This window comes from Leuciscus leuciscus (genome assembly GCF_965113295.1).
Source record: "Leuciscus leuciscus genome assembly, chromosome: 24".
NCBI classification, from domain to species: domain Eukaryota; kingdom Metazoa; phylum Chordata; class Actinopteri; order Cypriniformes; family Leuciscidae; genus Leuciscus; species Leuciscus leuciscus.
This window is the reverse complement of record NC_138723.1, coordinates 2,409,422-2,426,673: the sequence shown is the minus strand read 5'-3', so window position 1 is coordinate 2,426,673 and position 17,252 is coordinate 2,409,422. Positions and strand designations below refer to the sequence as shown.

Sequence of the window (17,252 nt, the reverse complement as noted above, 5' to 3'; positions counted from 1 at the left end):
TCAATTGTTTCAAAGGATATTTTTTTCCCCTTTAAAAAAAGAAAGAAAAAAAGGAAAAGTTAAATAAAACAAATTTTTATTTTTTTTATTACAGGGTTCCCGCGGGGTCTTAAAAAGTCTAAAATTCGGAACTTTACATTTAAGGCCTTAAAATGTCTTAAAAACGGCCAGATTTTCATCCGTGGTCTTAAATTTCATTTAGTCAGGTCTAAAAAAGGTCTCGTCAACTATGTGAACCTCGTTCACATATCGCATCTTTTGCGCGCTCAAGTTCGTTCAAATGTAGGCGCGCGCTCATAATTGAAGCGACGCACTCGTTTTTTTCCAGGCGCAGCGAGATAAAAAAAAATCTCAACTCTTCAGAATGCCGCAAACGCACCGCAGTTCATGTGACAAGAACCAACCAATCAGAAAATGCCTGCAGGTCCCCTACCCTCTTGATGGAGGCCAATGCAACCAGGAGCGCTGTCTTCATTGACAGGAACTTAAGCTCCACTGATTGCAGAGGCTCAAAGGGAGCACTCTGCAGGGCAGTTAGAACCACTGAGAGGTCCCAAGAGGGTACGAGAGGAGGGCGAGGAGGATTCAGTCTCCTCGCTCCTCTCAGGAACCTGATGATCAGGTCGTGCTTTCCAACGGACTTACCTTCAACTGCCTCATGATGTGCGGCAATGGCGGCAACATACACTTTCAGGGTGGAGGGAGACAGCCTTCGCTCCAACCCTTCTTGCAGGAAGGAAAGCACGACACTGATCGGGCATTTCGTGGGGTCTTGTTGTTTTGAAGAACACCAGTTGACGAAGAGATTCCACTTCAACGCATAGGCATGTCTCGTGGACGATGCTCTAGCGGAAGTGATGGTAGCCACCACCGCTGGTGGTAGGGTACTCAAATCTGCCTCGTCCCGTCCAGGAGCCACACGTGGAGGTTCCAAAGATCGGGACGAGGGTGCCATAGGGTGCCCCGTCCCTGAGAAAGCAGGTCCTTCCTCAGAGGGATTGGCCAGGGAGGTGCTGTCGCGAGGAGAACTAGTTCTGGGAACCAGGTGCGGTTGTGCCAATACGGGGCAACCAAAATTACCTGCTCCTCGTCCTCCCTGATCTTGCGCAAGGTCTGCGCAAGAAGGCTCACTGGGGGAAACGCATACTTGCAGAGGCCCCGCGGCCAGCTGTGCGCCAGTGCATCCGTGCCGAGCGTGCCCTCGGTCAGGGAATAAAACAGGTCGCAGTGGGACGAGTCGTGGGAGGCAACAGATCTACCTGTGCGTCCCCGAACTGATCCCAAATCAGCTGAACCGACTGGGGATGGAGTCTCCATTCTCCAGCAAGAGGCCAAAGCCGAGACAGCTCGTCGGCCGCCCGGTTCAGGTCTCCCGGGATATAAATGGCTCGAAGTGACCTCAGATGCTTCTGACTCCATATGAGGAGGTGGCAGGCGAGTTGCGACATACGGCGGGAGCGCAGACCACCTTGTCGGTTGATGTACGCTACTGTCGCTGTATTGTCTGATCGGACTAATACGTGCTGGCCCCTGAGCAACGCACGGAAGCGGTGCAGGGCGAGACGTACAGCCAGCAACTCGAGGCAATTGACATGCCTAAGGCGCTGGGGTCCTGTCCAGGAGCCCGCGGCAGCATGTCCATTGCATATGGCACCCCAGCCCGTGGTGGAGGCATCTGTTGATACAACAACATGTCTGGAAACTCGTTCTAAGGGCACTCCGGCCCGAAGAAAACTGAGTTTCGTCCACGGGGTGAAGGTCTGACGGCAGGTCGGAGTCACTGGGACTTGGAGCGTGCCGTGTTGCCATGCCCACCTCGGGACTCGATCGCGAAGCCAAAGCTGAAGCGGTCTCATATGAAGCAATCCGAGTGGCGTTACGCGGCTGCGGATGCCATATGCCCCAGGAGCCTCTGAAATAGTTTCAGGGGGACCGCACTCTTGCCCTCGAACTGACGAAGGCAAGTCAGCAGAGACTGCGTGCGCTCGCTCGTAAGCTGCGCGCACATGACGACCGAGTCGATTTCCATACCGAGAAAAGAGATCCTCTGCACGGGGCAGAGTTTGCTCTTCTCCCAGTTGACCCGAAGGCCCAGACGAGCTAGGTGCCGGAGCACTAAGTCCCTGTGTTCGCAAACCTGGTCTCGAGAGTGAGCTAGGATCAGCAAGTCGTCGAGATAGTTCAGGATGCAAAGCCCGTGTTCCCGTAGTGGAACAAGGGCTGCCTTGACGACCTTCGTGAAGACGCGAGGAGACAGGGCTAGCCCGAAAGGGAGAACCGCATACTGGTATGCCTGCCCCTCGAAAGCAAACCGTAGGAACGGTCTGTGTTGAGGAAGAATGGAGACATGGAAGTAGGCGTCCTTCAGGTCGATCGCTGCAAACCAATCCTGCGGCCGCACGCATTCGAAAATGCGTTTGGCCGTGAGCATCTTGAACGGCATCCTGTGAAGGGAGCGGTTCAAGACGCGCAGGTCCAGGATCGGTCGTAACCCACCGGAGTTCTTCGGTACAATAAAGTAGGGGCTGTAAAACCCGGACTTCATTTCGGCTGGAGGGACAGTCTCGATCGCACCCTTCGCCAGTAGGGTGGCTACCTCCGCTCTCATGACAGGGGCATTGCCACCGACCATAGTGAAGCGGACTCCCCTGAAGCGGGGAGGAGACCGCGCGAACTGAATCGCGTAGCCGAGCCTGATGGTCCTCGCGACCCAGCGGGACAGTCTGGGAAGCTCTAACCAGGCTCCCAAGAACTGTACCAGCGGGGTCATGCGGACCACAGACGTACCCTTGGTGGTGCAGCGAAGCGGAATGACCGGCCCAGGCGTGGGTGGCATAGCGGCCCGGTGCGGGGGCACGGTCATTAGCCGCGTCCTGCCAGAGGAGGCCAGGGGAGGACCAGCGTCCCATGGGGGCATGCTCTGGCAGGGGTCTGGCGACAGAGGGGGACGAGAGTGGCGAGGCTCGAGAGCGGCGCGCACTGTCATCCGAGAACTCTGTATGCTCAGAGATGGGTGTGTCAGTTCTTTCTTTAACCGAAATAGGGTGCTGCCCATCGTTGGACGGGCAGCGGGATTCGGGAAACCAAGGATTCTCCCCCGACCCTCCACCGGGGGAAGGAGCGGCCCTGCTACCGTCTCCTGAAAAGAACTGGATGCCATCTCTGAGCAGCCCGTCTCAGGTGCGCCGCTTTGCCTGCCGTTTAACGGGGAGCGGGGCGGGAGAGGGCTGTGGCGCCTTCCTACGGCTTCCTCCACGACGCGGCCCGGGTGAAGGCTGCTGCTGGGGCCGTGCGGGAGGGGCGGGAGCCGTGGGAGGGCGCCCTCGGCGGCGAGCGGACTGAGGCACCTGTGCCGACGGCTGGGTGGAGGCAGTAGAGGGCCGTCGGGGCAGGACATGTTTTAAAGCCTCAGTCTGCTTCTGAGCAGTCGAGAACTGCTGGGCAAAGTCCTCGACTGCACCGCCGAAGAGCCCAGCCTGGGATATGGGGGTGTCGAGGAACCGGGTTCGCTCGGCCTCCCGCATATCAGCCAGGTTAAGCCACAGGTGTCGCTCCTGGACCACACATGTGGACATCACCTGACCCAGGGAGCGTGCGGTCACCTTCGTCACTCGGAGAGCAAGGTCGGTGGCGGCACATAGCTCATCAAAGAGCCCTGGGGCAGTCCTCCCCTTCGTGCATGTCACGCAACAACTGGGCCTGGTAGACTTGCAGTGTTGCCATGGCATGCAGTGAGGAGGCTGCCTGCCCCGCAGCTCTATAGGCCTTCGCCACAAGCGTGGAGGAGAACCTACAGGCCTTGGACGGGTGCTTAAGGTTGCCGCGGGAAGAAGCACTCTGAGGACATAGTTGCATGGCAACAGAGCGTTCAACCTGGGGAACCCCAGTGTACCCTTTGGCAGCCGCCTGATCGAGAGGAGGAAAGGTGGAGGAGGCCGCCGAGCGATCACGGGAAGACAAGGGTGCCTTCCAGGACCTCGTGACCTCCTCATGCACGTCCGGGAAGAAAGGCATTGGGGTTGGACGCTGACGGGGATCAGCGGCCGCACCCAAAAACCAATCATCCAGCCGCAAGCGCACTGGACCGGGTGGCGGAGACCACTCGAGGTCAATGGCCGCGGCTGCCCGGGAAAGCATGGCCGTCAGCTCGATCGACATCTCATCTTCATCTGGAGCGCCCAATGATACCCGCGGCACGCCGAGAGATTATACAGCGGGTTCATTCGGAACGCTCACGGGTTGCACTGTGCTTGAGGGGGGTGTGGAGCGTGGAATAGTCGCGCTTTGTTCCACACCATAACCCTCAGTTCACCCTGGCCGCCAGCCGAAGTACCAGCTCTCGCAGAGCTCGTAGATTGGGGTGCGGATGAGGGGACTCTCCCTCTAACGAGATCATTGAGTCTCGAACGCAACAGCGTGATGGTCATGTTCCAGCAATGGGAACATGACTCATCCACAAACGTTACCTTAGCGTGGTCAACGCCCAGACACGCAAGACAGCGATTGTGCCCATCAGAATCAGAAATGATGCGACCGCAACCAGAAGTGCACGGGCGAGACATCTTTAAAAAGACGTGCCGCGTGCAATGCTCTTTTGTGAAAGGAGATTTCTCCGCAAGTGTTGAAGCGACCAGGGAGATGAACACACAAACACTGGCAAATCACTGCACAGATAAGCAGGGAGTGTACACTCGCTGGAACTCGCTGTCACACCAACACCTGGAGAGAGGCTCGTCTCGAAGAGAAATAGAGATGAACTCAGAATTGGCTGTGGAGTGAAGTGAATGAACTTGGCTCCGAAGCGAAAACATATCTGCATGTTGCCAGCGTACTTCCTTATATACCCCCAGGGTGGGGCGGAGTTACGCTATGCAAATTCCGCAGACCCATGGCATTTCATTGCCATTGGCTCGTTTTATATACTCGAAGATGATAGGCTTTCTAAGCGAAACCCCTTTCATCGTCATCCGACGTAACTCGGAGTGACCACGAAAGGGAACTATGTACATCCAGGGAGACAACATGTGTATAAGCTTCTTAAATGTTATTTATTTATTTGTTTATTTGTCAGGGACAATGCAAAAGAGACACATTGTAACACGTTACAATAACTTGAACAGATGTGTTGCATAGGGTTTCTTGCTGAAGCTAATTTACAACCCCTGTCCCTGGTTAGGCTACATACATCACCATTACCAAGAGAACAGAAGCAACAATAAAAAAATAAAAAAAACACAACATTATATACATATATCTGTGTATGTGTGTGTGCGTCTATCTCTCTATCCGTATGTACATGTCCATTTAAAAGTGCGCCTGCACAGTGACATAATCAGTGATCACAGATTTGGTTTTGTTTCAGCCAGTGTTTAACCTTTTCTTTAAATGGTTTCAGATTGGTTTGTGTTTTTATTTCTGTTGGTAGGGCATTCCAAAAATGTTTCCCTTTTACAGAGAAAGATGACAGACCGAAAGTGGTTTTGCGCTGTGCCACCCTGGAGTTGCCATTTGCTGATCCCCTAGTGGTGATTCTATTAGTATTTGTTTTTGTCACATATGGACAAAGTACAGCTGGTGCGATATTATTCACACATTTAAAAATCAATTTGATAAAAGAGAACTTAATACAACTATCATAACTAAGCAAATTATACTTTTTCAGTATTATACAATGGTGCCATTTTGTTTGTTTTTGATCCATTATTTTCAATGCTTGTTTATATAGTGAAATAATGGGTTTAACAGTTGACTGTGAAGCCTGGCTCCATACAGGAACACAATAAGAAAGATGGGAAAATATCATGGCATGCAAACAGTTGAGCTGCCTTGAGGGGTATGTAATGTCTAATCATTCTAAAACAGTTCAAATTAGTCTTTACAGTTTTGCATAGTTTTTTAACATGTTTATCAAATTTTAGTTCAGGGTCCAAAATTACACCTAGGAATTTAAAATCATTGACTTCCTCTATTTCCTCTTGATTTATTCTAATTATAAGCTTTTCTTTTGCTTTCCTTCTCATTGAAAAACACATCGACACAGTCTTTTTCAAATTCAGAGTTAAGTGATTGTTTTTAAGCCATAGGGATACTCCCTCCATTTCGCTAGTTAAAGGGATAGTTCACTTTGAAATTCATTCTTGGTATGTTTTAGCTTACCTCAAGGGCATCCAAGATGTAGGTGTCTTTTTTTCCGCAGTAGTTTCAATTTTGATATTTTTAGGTCAAACCGTTCTTGTCTGTCAGTCATATAATGCAGGTCTATGGTCACGGTCTCAAAACACAAGCACAGAGTCCAAATTAAAACAATTCCCCGTCGTCCAAATTAACCCCCTGAGGTCTACGGTATCGCCGGCGATACAAGCTCGCTTTTTTTTTGTCAATGTAAAAGAAACTCATAAATACTCTGTTGACTTTGATTTTCCATAGGAGTTTCATACATCAATCGATTCTGTTAAATGTGTATTATTTTTGTGTATACTCACAATAAAAACAAAGTGTTGTGCTTTTTGCCAAATAAAGAAAAATAAACACGAAGCGAGTTCTGCCTTCTCTCTGCCAGTGAAGTCCATTCTGAAACGCGTCCGAAAATGAACAATAACTGAGCGAATACTCAGTCAAACAGGCATACAGACACACAGGCATGAAGCTTGAATTTTCTTCTTTTAAATGAAGTAATTTATATAAAAAACAAATATTCTAATCTTGTGAAATCTGTATTAAAAGAGAGCGATTCCAGTCGAGCTCATCTCATCTCATTACGTTATAATCGGCCCCGCCCACGGAGAGCGCGCGCTATTCAAACGCAAATGACTGAGACGATCCCATACAAACTGTGAACGCCCACATATCAGCCCGAGAAAACACATCAAGTTTATTCAGATAAGTGTACTTGTCTACACTGTCTCGCAGCGCTGTGAGGAATAATAATAATGGAAAACTTACCTCAGAAGTGCTGGTATTTCGAGGAGCAACGGATGGAATAATGTAGTAAGTTTTTTTTTTCATTCTCAAGTAAATCGCGTTTCTGTGTGAATGAATGAACGAAAGAGATGCGCTGTTTACCACAACTCGCAAAAAGACGGTTTAAATTTGAATTGCGTTTCTGTGTGTGAATAAATGATCTGCTTTTAGCAAACTATTTAGCTATACTGAGTAAAATCGATTGAAATATGTTGAAATAAAATGTATTTGTATAAGCAACGTATTAAACTGCAAATTAACATTTAAATTCCTTATAATAAAAACGAAAGACCTATTTTACAGACATATGAAAGACAACATTTCGTTGATTAGTTTTGGATAGATTACACATTTTTACTGTAAAATATCTGCCACCTCAAATAAGCTTTTGTTTGCCAATTTTTGCTAATATGTTAAATATAGTATGTTTTGTCAATGTAGGCTATATTCGAAGTTTGAAATATGTATGATAAAATGTATACTTTAGTTTTTACAAAGAAAGATTACACTTCAATTGTTGTTGTAATTGTAACCTTTTTAATAAAAAAATATATATTTACAAGGTAGATGTAAACAAATTTTAAAAGGTAAATATAAGCATTTTCTTTAAATAATTTTTATTGTGTTTTATTATTGACAAATTTGGGGAGAGGATACATATTCCAAAACTGAAAATACAGTATGAGAATTAACTGCACAATTAATAGACATGTTTTCCTTGGATATTATACAATTTGCAAGCAAAATTTGTGAAAAAAAAAAAAAATTGACATGCTTCCAACTGTGAACCAATTTGGTAGAATATATATATATATATATATATATATATATATACTGTATATATATTGCTCTTGCATTCTTTCTTGTGGCTATAGGTGACACACCTGAATGAATGGCTCATTAAGTATGCGGGCCCCATTGTCTCCTGAGGTGTGAATCACTACATATGCATGATGCTGTTGAATGGTTGACGCCCCTTGCGCATATTGCCTTTACAAACAAAAAGTGTTTTACAAGATTTAAATCAATGTATTGTGTTATGTGAATGATAAGGGCAGGATGATTTTCACATCATTTTGAAGAAAAAATTCTAGGCAAAGACATCAATTAGTCAAAAGTCTTATTGACACGTATTTAGTATGTGTTTTGTGGCCTTATTTCAGAAACTTTAGTTTTTAGTTTTTTCAATAACCATGCATAAACATTATTCTCTCAAAAATACAAACATGTACATGCATGTTGCTCACATATTATGGTAGCCCTGTTTGTGCTAAATAGAGTGTAATTATACCTTTGCCATTAATATGTTTATAAGCAACTGAAAAAAGCACAAATGTCAGGGCATGTCAGAACATCTCAAGGACCCCAAAAACCCCTCAGACCTCAGAGGGTTAAACAATTCCCCATCGTAAGTACACATTGATGGCCTGAGACACGAAACGAGCGGTTTGTGTGAGAAAATTTTTCTCTTATACGCAGACATGTCCGAGTGATCTGATCTGACGTGTACGCAGACTGGTGCATAGATATATACACTAGATGTCGCCTTAAAGACATTCGTTCCAATGAACTGCCGTAGACAAGGCGACATCTTGTCTATGCACCAGTCTGCGTACACGTCAGATCAGATCACTCGGACATGTCTGCGTATAAGAGGTAAAAACGATATAAATACTGTTCGTTTTCTCACACAAACCGCTCGTTTCGTGTCTCAGGCCATCAATGTGTACTTACGATGGGGAATTGTTTAATTTGGACGACGGGGAATTGTTTTAATTTGGACTCTGTGCTTGTGTTTTGAGACCGTGACCATAGACCTGCATTATATGACTGACAGACAAGAACGGTTTGACCTAAAAATATCAAAATTGAAACTACTGCGGAAAAAAAGACACCTACATCTTGGATGCCCTTGAGGTAAGCTAAAACATACCAAAAATTAATTTCAAAGTGAACTATCCCTTTAATATATCTGCTGCTACACAAGGGGTTTTAGCTGATACACAAATAATTGTGTCATCAGCATACATCTGACATTCAGCTTTTTTACAACATGATGGTGAGTCGTTTATGTATAAGCTGAAGAGCAGAGGCCCCAAAATCGAGCCTTGTGGAGTTCCCATTGTAGATTGTCGAGGGGTTGAATATTCTGCATTGATTTTTACACACTGCTCTCTTGATTCGAAACCTGCCAGTTGCTTGCTCAGAAAAATTAAAAGTACTTAGTTTGTTCAAAAGCACTTCATGATTCACAGTATCAAAGGCCTGTTTAACCCTCTGAGGTCGAAACGCGCCGACGCGTTTTGCTGGATTTTTTTCACATAGCAGCAACATAAACTTAAATTACTCCGTCATTTATGGTTATACAGAAAAAAGAAATATAAAAAAAGAATCTGTGATATTTCTACTTTTGTATGTGTCCACTTACAATCAAATCAAAACATTGTGCTTTTGTAAAATAAAGAAAATAAACAGGGTGTGCGTTCTGCCTCTCCGTCGCGGTGAACTTTTTTTTCTTGAGCACGTCTATAAACTGAAACATAACTCAGCGAATACTTCTCACACATTTATGAGCCATATACCTTTATACACATTTAAGTGTGTACTTTTAAATGATCGGATTCCCCCGAAGACGCGGGGTCGTTTAAAAAAGACTTACCCACGTTTTTTGTATCGAGGACATTAAACATAAACGGTGGGTACTACGCAAACATTCGTGCGAGCCTCCGTGTGATAAATCAACTTCTCGCACCGACGGGTGTATTGAATTACGATGAATTAAAAAACAAAGTGTTTCTGCTCGCGAAAACCAACGTTTCAGTCAGTTTCCAAGGCAGACTCGCCACTATTTTAGGAATGATACCGGACGATCCTCTCGGACGTTCAAACTATCATAAAGAAGCAGATTTTACTACGAGCACCATCACATACGCTCCTCATCAATCCGAGATCAACGGCGGGTTCTACACATTGTACGTTTACACCGACATTATCCAATATCAAACGGTCGGTGATTCTTACGTCCCCCTTTTGAGATGTGTACATATATCGGGTAAAAAGCAACGACACCGTCATTGCTAGATACGACAACCCACATTACGCATCGATCAACAAGGATCACATCAGCAGCATTACCATAGAGTTGAAGGACGATCAAAACCGCGAAATACCATTTTCTTACGGGAAAGTCATCGTAAAACTACACTTTAAACCCAAAAATTGTTTATTATAGAGCCGGAGAGAGCGCAGACTATGTGGACTTTGTATTTTATAGGGGCTGTTTTGTGTAATGTGTAAGCATCCTCACCAGCCAGCCATTCTGAAACCTTTTTATCGCTTAGACGGACCCCGCTTTCTTTTAAGACGGAGTCCTTTAATCGTTTTTTACCCCCTAAAGAGCCGGGGTTGGAGGGTGTATAATAAGCCTTTTTCATGAGCTCCGACATGCTGCCGTTTCAACCGCTGCAAAAGAATAATGCGTACATGTGGTTTGAATCAATCTTTTATTAAAAAAGTTACAGGATACATGATATAAGTAAACATGGATAAATGATGTTAATATAACATAAGTAAAAATGGATATAATAGAAGATAGTAAAAAATGATTATAATGCAATATAGTATACATGGATATAATAGAAGATAGTAATAATAATAATAATAATGTTAGTACAACAAAATCTAAGTAAAATTGAATATAGTACAATTGGATATAACGACGTTACATGAATAGTCTAAGTAAAATGGATCACTGATAGTCTAACCAGAAAAGAAAATCGTGACAGGGCATCATGTTTTTGTCTAGGATGTAATCGATAAACATTTCGACAATTTTGTCGATGGTGATACTCATTTCGTCAATTTTAGGCAAGGCAAGGCAAGTTTATTTATATAGCACATTTCATACACAATGGCAATTCAAAGTGCTTTACATAGAAGAAATTAAAATAATAAAAAGAAACAAGAATAATTAAAACAGTTTAGAAAAATAAAATGAAATACAATACAGTACAGTCGGACGAACAGCGGCACAGTGCTCATTCAGTAAATGCATAGCTAAACAGAAGTGTTTTGAGTCTGGATTTGAATGTGACCACTGTAGGAGCACATCTGATCTCTTCTGGAAGCTGGTTCCAGCTGCGGCTGGCATAATAGCTAAAAGCAGACTCACCATGCTTAGAGTGAACCCTTGGTGTTTCTAGCTGATATGATCCTAATGATCTGAGTGATCTGTTGGGTTTATATTCAGTGAGCATATCTGCAATGTATTGAGGTCCTAGGCCATTGAATGATTTATATACCAGTAATAATACTTTGAAATCAATCCTAAATCTAACTGGGAGCCAGTGTAAAGACCTGAGGACTGGTGTGATATGTTCATATTTTCTGGTTCTGCTCAGAATCCTGGCGGCAGCGTTCTGTATGAGCTGCAACTGTCTTATGGTCTTTTTGGGAAGGCCAGTGAGGAGTCCATTACAATAATCCACCCTGCTGGTGATGAAAGCATGCACAAGTTTCTCTAAGTCTTGTCTGGAAACAAAGCATCTTTTTTTTTATTTTTCAGATGATAGTATGCTGATTTAGTTATTGCTTTGACATGACTACTGAAACTAAGGTCTGACTCTAGTGTCACACCAAGATTCCTGACTTGATTTTTAGTTGTTTGACCCCTAGAGAGAAGGTATGCGTTCACCTTGAGAATCTCATCTTTGTTTCCAAACGCAATAACTTCAGTTTTGTCTTTGTTTAATTGAAGAAAGTTTTGACACATCCAACTGTTGACCTCATCAATGCATTGGCACAGGGAGTCAATGGGGCTGTAATCGTTAGGCGATAGGGCTAAGTACAGCTGTGTGTCGTCTGCATAGCTGTGGTAAGCAATTTGGTTGTTTCTCATTATTTGGCTCATTGGGAGCATATACAGGTTGAACAGGAGTGGCGCAAGAATTGAGCCTTGAGGGACTCCGCATGTCATGGATGTCCACTCAGACTTATGGTCTCCTATACTCACATAATAACCTCTCCCATCTAAGTATGACCTGAACCATTTTAGGACTATCCCAGAAAGCCCCACCCAGTTTTCCAGCCTGTCAAGAAGTATGTTATGATCGACAGTGTCAAATGCAGCACTGAGGTCGAGTAGTACCAGCACTGATAATTTGCCTGAATCAGTATTTAAGCGAATATCGTTTATTATCTTTATGAGTGCTGTCTCTGTGCTGTGATGCGGTCGGAAACCAGATTGAAAATTATCAAAGTATCCATTCGAGCTTAAGAATTTGTTCAGCTGATTGAAGATAACTTTTTCAATGATCTTGCCTATGAAAGGAAGATTTGAGATCGGTCTATAGTTGCTTAATATGGTCTTATCCAGATTGTTCTTTTTCAGGAGGGGCTTGACAACTGCAGTTTTCAGGGAGTTTGGAAAACTCCCAGAGAGAAGTGAGGCATTTACCACTTCTAGAAGATCTGCTTCTAAACTGTTTAACACACTTTTGAAAAAAGATGTGGGAAGTGTGTCAAGAACGCATGTTGATGTTTTAAGGTGCTGTACGGTTTCTACCAAAATTTTGCCATCAATTTTTTTGAAATCAGACAAAGTTACTACTTTTTCAGGTGGTCTGATCTGTCTGACCCCAGCGCAACTCAAGGATGTGCTGATCACCTTTCTGATATTATTGATTTTGTCAGAGAAGAAAGAAGCAAACTCACTGCACTTGCTGTTTGAGAGCATTTCACTGGGAATCTGGCTTGGGGGGTTTGTCAGTCTCTCTACAGTAGCAAAAAGAGTGCGTGTGTTGTTTAAATTGCAGTTTATAATATTTGAGAAGAAAGTCTGTCTAGCTTTGCCTAGTTCCATATTGAAAGCATGAAGGCTGTCTTTGTAGATGTTATAATGGACTACAAGCTTTGTCTTCCGCCACATGCGCTCTGCTTTTCTGCATTGTCTTTTCATATTTTGCACTGCTGTTGAGTTTCTCCAAGGTGCTTTTTGTCTGCCACTCTTCTTCCTGACTTTAACAGGAGCAATATCATCAATTGCACTTTTAACTTTTGAGTTAAAAGAATCAAGGAGAAAATCAACAGAGTCAGCAGATATGCTTGGTGTTAAGGATATAGCCTTCATAAATAGTACACTAGTGTTCTCATTTAAGCATCTCTTCTTGACAGACTCAGATCTAGCTTCAGTGGCAGGAGAGATCAATATATCAAAGAAAATACAGAAATGATCAGACAGTGCTACATCCTTAATAACAATCGATGAAATGTTTAGACCCTTACTGATAAGTAAATCTAGAGTGTGTCCATGATTGTGTGTGGGTCCATGTACATGCTGAGTCAGATCAAAAGTTTTTAAAACAGTTTTGATTTCTTTTGCCATATTGTTTTCTGCATTATCTATGTGAATGTTAAAATCTCCAGCAATGGCAAAACAGTCAAACTCTGAGGTAATTGTTGATAACAGTTCTGTAAATTCCTCAGCAAAGGCTGGAGAGTATTTTGGAGGCCTGTAAATAATGATGAGTAAAATGCGTGGAGCACCTTTTAATACAATACCCAGATATTCGAAAGACGTGTAGTTCCCAAATGATATTTACTTACATTGATAGATATCTTTAAAAAGAGCAGCTAGACCCCCACCTCTTTTAACAGCTCTGCAGACACTCATAAAAGTAAAGTTAGGAGGGGATGTTTCATTGAGGATTGTTGCACTGCAGCTGTCTTCTAGCCAGGTTTCATTTAGAAGCATAAAATCCAGGTTGTTTGTGTTTATTAAGTCATTGACTAGAAGTGATTTATTTTTAAGTGAGCGGATGTTTAAAATTGCTAACTTAACAGTCTTACTTTTTTTCCCTACACCAATCTTAGTTAGACGTGCAATAGGCACCAGATTAGTTGAGTTTGCTGTACGGCTATTGAAGGCCTTAGACTTTCTATCTTGTAATAGAACAGCAATAGAGAAAGATACAGGCACACTGGGTTCCCGCTTGTTCTGTAAACATTTGAGAAAGTTACTGTTATCAAAGCGGGGACCCGACATACATCACTGAGAGCTGGTATCAGTTGTTTTTGGTTCACCTCGAGCAGATGGAGGAGGGTGTGGGCCCTGGCGTTGTGGCAGAGGCCGAAGAGCTCTCACAGAGGCAGGGGGAGGGCGAGCTGGGCCTGCAGGCTTTGGTGGTAGCGGTGCCCGACGTTTTTTGGTTGATATCTGGGGGCTTGCAGCAAAAGAGTGTGATAGTCTGGTTCCAGCATGCACTAGTTCTTCCATTTTCTGTGAGAAGCACAGAAGTGGAGTTGCTGGCGAGAGGGAGAACGTGTCTGGTGAAAGGGGCTCTTGCTCTGGTGTTATAGGAGGCTGTGATATGCTGTCCTGGCTTCCCTGGCTGTTTTCCAGGAAGTCGTCCTTGGGTGCTGAATCTTGGAGCATCTATGCTATCTATGAATCTATGCTAATTTTAATAGCATAGTCCTCATCATCGGGGTCATATTCTTTTGATTTCTTTACCAGCACGGTACAGACATCTGCCACATACGTACAAGTACACAACAGATCAGTGATCCCGAATGGGGATTGTGATTCACACATCATATCTAGAACCTGTTTTATCATTACACCGGGCGGTTCGATACCATGAGCGCATACGTACGTCAAATTATCCCATGAATTAGCCAGGCCTCTTATATACACCATTTGTTTCTTGAAATTTGCTTCACGCGTAGTGTCTTCCATAGATGGATGCCCATCGCGTGATGCATCCGCAATAATCTTATTCATCAGTTTGGTCATCTGTCGTTTGTAATGTCGTTTAAACAGGAATTCCATACAACTCTTTAGGCTACAGGATGCACCCATGTTGGAGACGGCTTGATCACTCGCCATTCACAATCGAGAGACGTTCCCAGAGATCAACGACGTCGTGCACTATTTCCTCGCAGGGTTTGTCCAGAAGTCTCGCGCTGATTTCTTCTAGCTTAGCGACGATGAATGGTTCGTCTTTTAATTCGTGCAGAATAGTCCCGACTGTTCCTTGAATACGGTGGGGGTGAGATTTTAACCTCAACCGTCCTAGGAGGATACCGATGATGGCATGAAAATAGGGTCTAAACAGTTTGGTTGAAAGTTCATCAAAATGTGTGTCAAAGTAGTAGTTAGGGGGGTCGAACAGGCAGGAATGTTGCAGTTGACTGGGATGATCAATCTCACACCCCTCGCAGTCGTTCTTCAGCTTCTTGCCGATGAGATGTTGGAGCAAAACCACGGTCGCGGCTTTTATGATTTTGAACCCCACGTCACTGAAACATCCGTCTGTGACGTCAAAGCCATGATTAGCATGATGCAGGGTCCGGTCGATTGTAGATGCGTCGTGCGATTCCCGATCGTTATGGATCCCGAAACTTTTGTCTGGCTCGTGGGGACGGTCGCACTCGATCCCCGAATCCCAGTCTTTGTTGGGCTTGATATTGTTACCCGGACCGTAGTAGAATACATCGCAGCACGATCCCAAGTCTATAACGTTAGCCGGACTCCGGTCGTTTTGGAGGTCCGATGGTTCAGGGTTGATAATGTTACCCGGACCCCAATCGTTTTCAATGCACGATTCAAAGTCTATGCGACGTTTGATAGTTTTAGCCTGAGCCCAGTCTTTGTGATGATCAGTGGGCCCACGGGCGTTGTCGTCCGGAGGGTCGAGAATGCTGTCGAAAGAGATTCCGCAGCTGCACACATGATCGGGTTCTGAAGCGCCGTCTTCAGCCATGGTTTATAAATGTAGCATGTGGGGTCTGGTCGCCGGAATTTATGGTCGTTGTCGTAAAGGGGGTGGAGACGCCGTAGCACTTGAGACCTAATTTATAAACGACGCTTGGGTAGATCTGGCCGTCGAGCTTTATGATGGCTGTAGTGAATGGGCGGGGACGGCAGAGCGTATGTACTGCTACGCGCGCATCTCTCAGGGTGGAACAGCTGCAATTTAATTTTGTTGTATCCGTCATGCATGTCGCACCATTTGAACATTTTGTTGATGATTGAAAAAACCCTATTCAGCAAATCCAGATCGCACCACTTGAACAAAAATTGCATTTCATACAGATCGTGATGCTCGTTAGACAGGATGTGCCCTGACTGAGTGTTGTTGAGCTTTGTCTTGTCTTTGCAGCAGAATATGTAAGCAGAATCATTCGGCTTCTTTTGAGTATGGTCACCTATCACGCGGTACCGGACGTTCATGCTCACCCCGTCCCACTCCGCCACGTACAAAGGCTCCTCGCCGCCGTCGTTCAGATCCTTCCAGACACGTTTGTAGAAGAGAGACCAGTCTTTTTCAGGAAATACCACACACGCGTCTTCCCCAGCCTGAAACTCACCGACGCCATCAGTGGTGTAGAGCGTAACAACTCGAGTTGGTTTGTGAAATTTGTACCCGAATACACGGTTACTACACATCATAAATTCGGCTTTAGTACATTCCGAAATTTCATGGAGAAAATTTGTCAAACGGATGTGCCCAAAAGGTTTTCTAGGAGCCATAGTCAGACTTTCCATCATCCTGCTGCGCACCCCCGCATCTGACGATTGAGGGGTGGATAAACCGTCCATGGTCATGTAGCTCATGTTTCTAGTGGTAGTGGTGGTTGTAGAACACACTGACCCCATTTATATAAAATGATCTGGAATGCGGAGGAGATGCTGACACATATCCTAACAGCACCTTCAAACTTTCTGTCATGCACATGATCTAGGGTTAAAAAGGTTAAATGGCAAAAGCTTCTGTCAAAATCACATGATCTAGGGCTAAAAAGGTTCAAATAGGGCAAAAGCTTCTGTCAAATCACATGATCTAGGGCTAAAAAGGTTCAAATAAGGCAAACCATAACAACATATGCTGGATAGACACCGGAAGGTCAACCTGTCAAAACACATGATCGAAGGGATAGGGAGGGGCAATAGGTCAAAACTAACTGTCAAAACCACATGATCGATGGATAGGTAGGGTCATAGGTCAATCCATAACAATAGCGACCGGAAGGGCGACCGGAAAGGTCAAGGTCAACCGGAAGCCATCAATCAAATGTTGACACTTGCCGTAGGGTTATTACTACTTTTGTGCAAGGTTGCTCTGAATGACAGGGCCTGATCGCTCCTAATAGGGCAGTTAGGGGAGTGTCTTTGTCTTTCTCAGGTGTGAAAAGCTTACATATTCATGAGATGATCACGCCTCTTCGCATATGGCTTTGTCACACAAAACACGTCTTAGAAATTTTAAATCAATATATTGTCTTATCTGAAT

General features: G+C 44.6%; 1 protein-coding gene across 1 annotated transcript in view; it reads left to right on the top strand.

Moving 5' to 3' along the window:
- LOC309488882 (uncharacterized protein) overlaps positions 1–17,252 on the top strand; it is a gene marked incomplete at its 3' end in the record, with an annotated part of 120,423 nt that overhangs the window by 91,911 nt on the left and 11,260 nt on the right. The gene's annotated exons all lie outside the window — the stretch shown is intronic.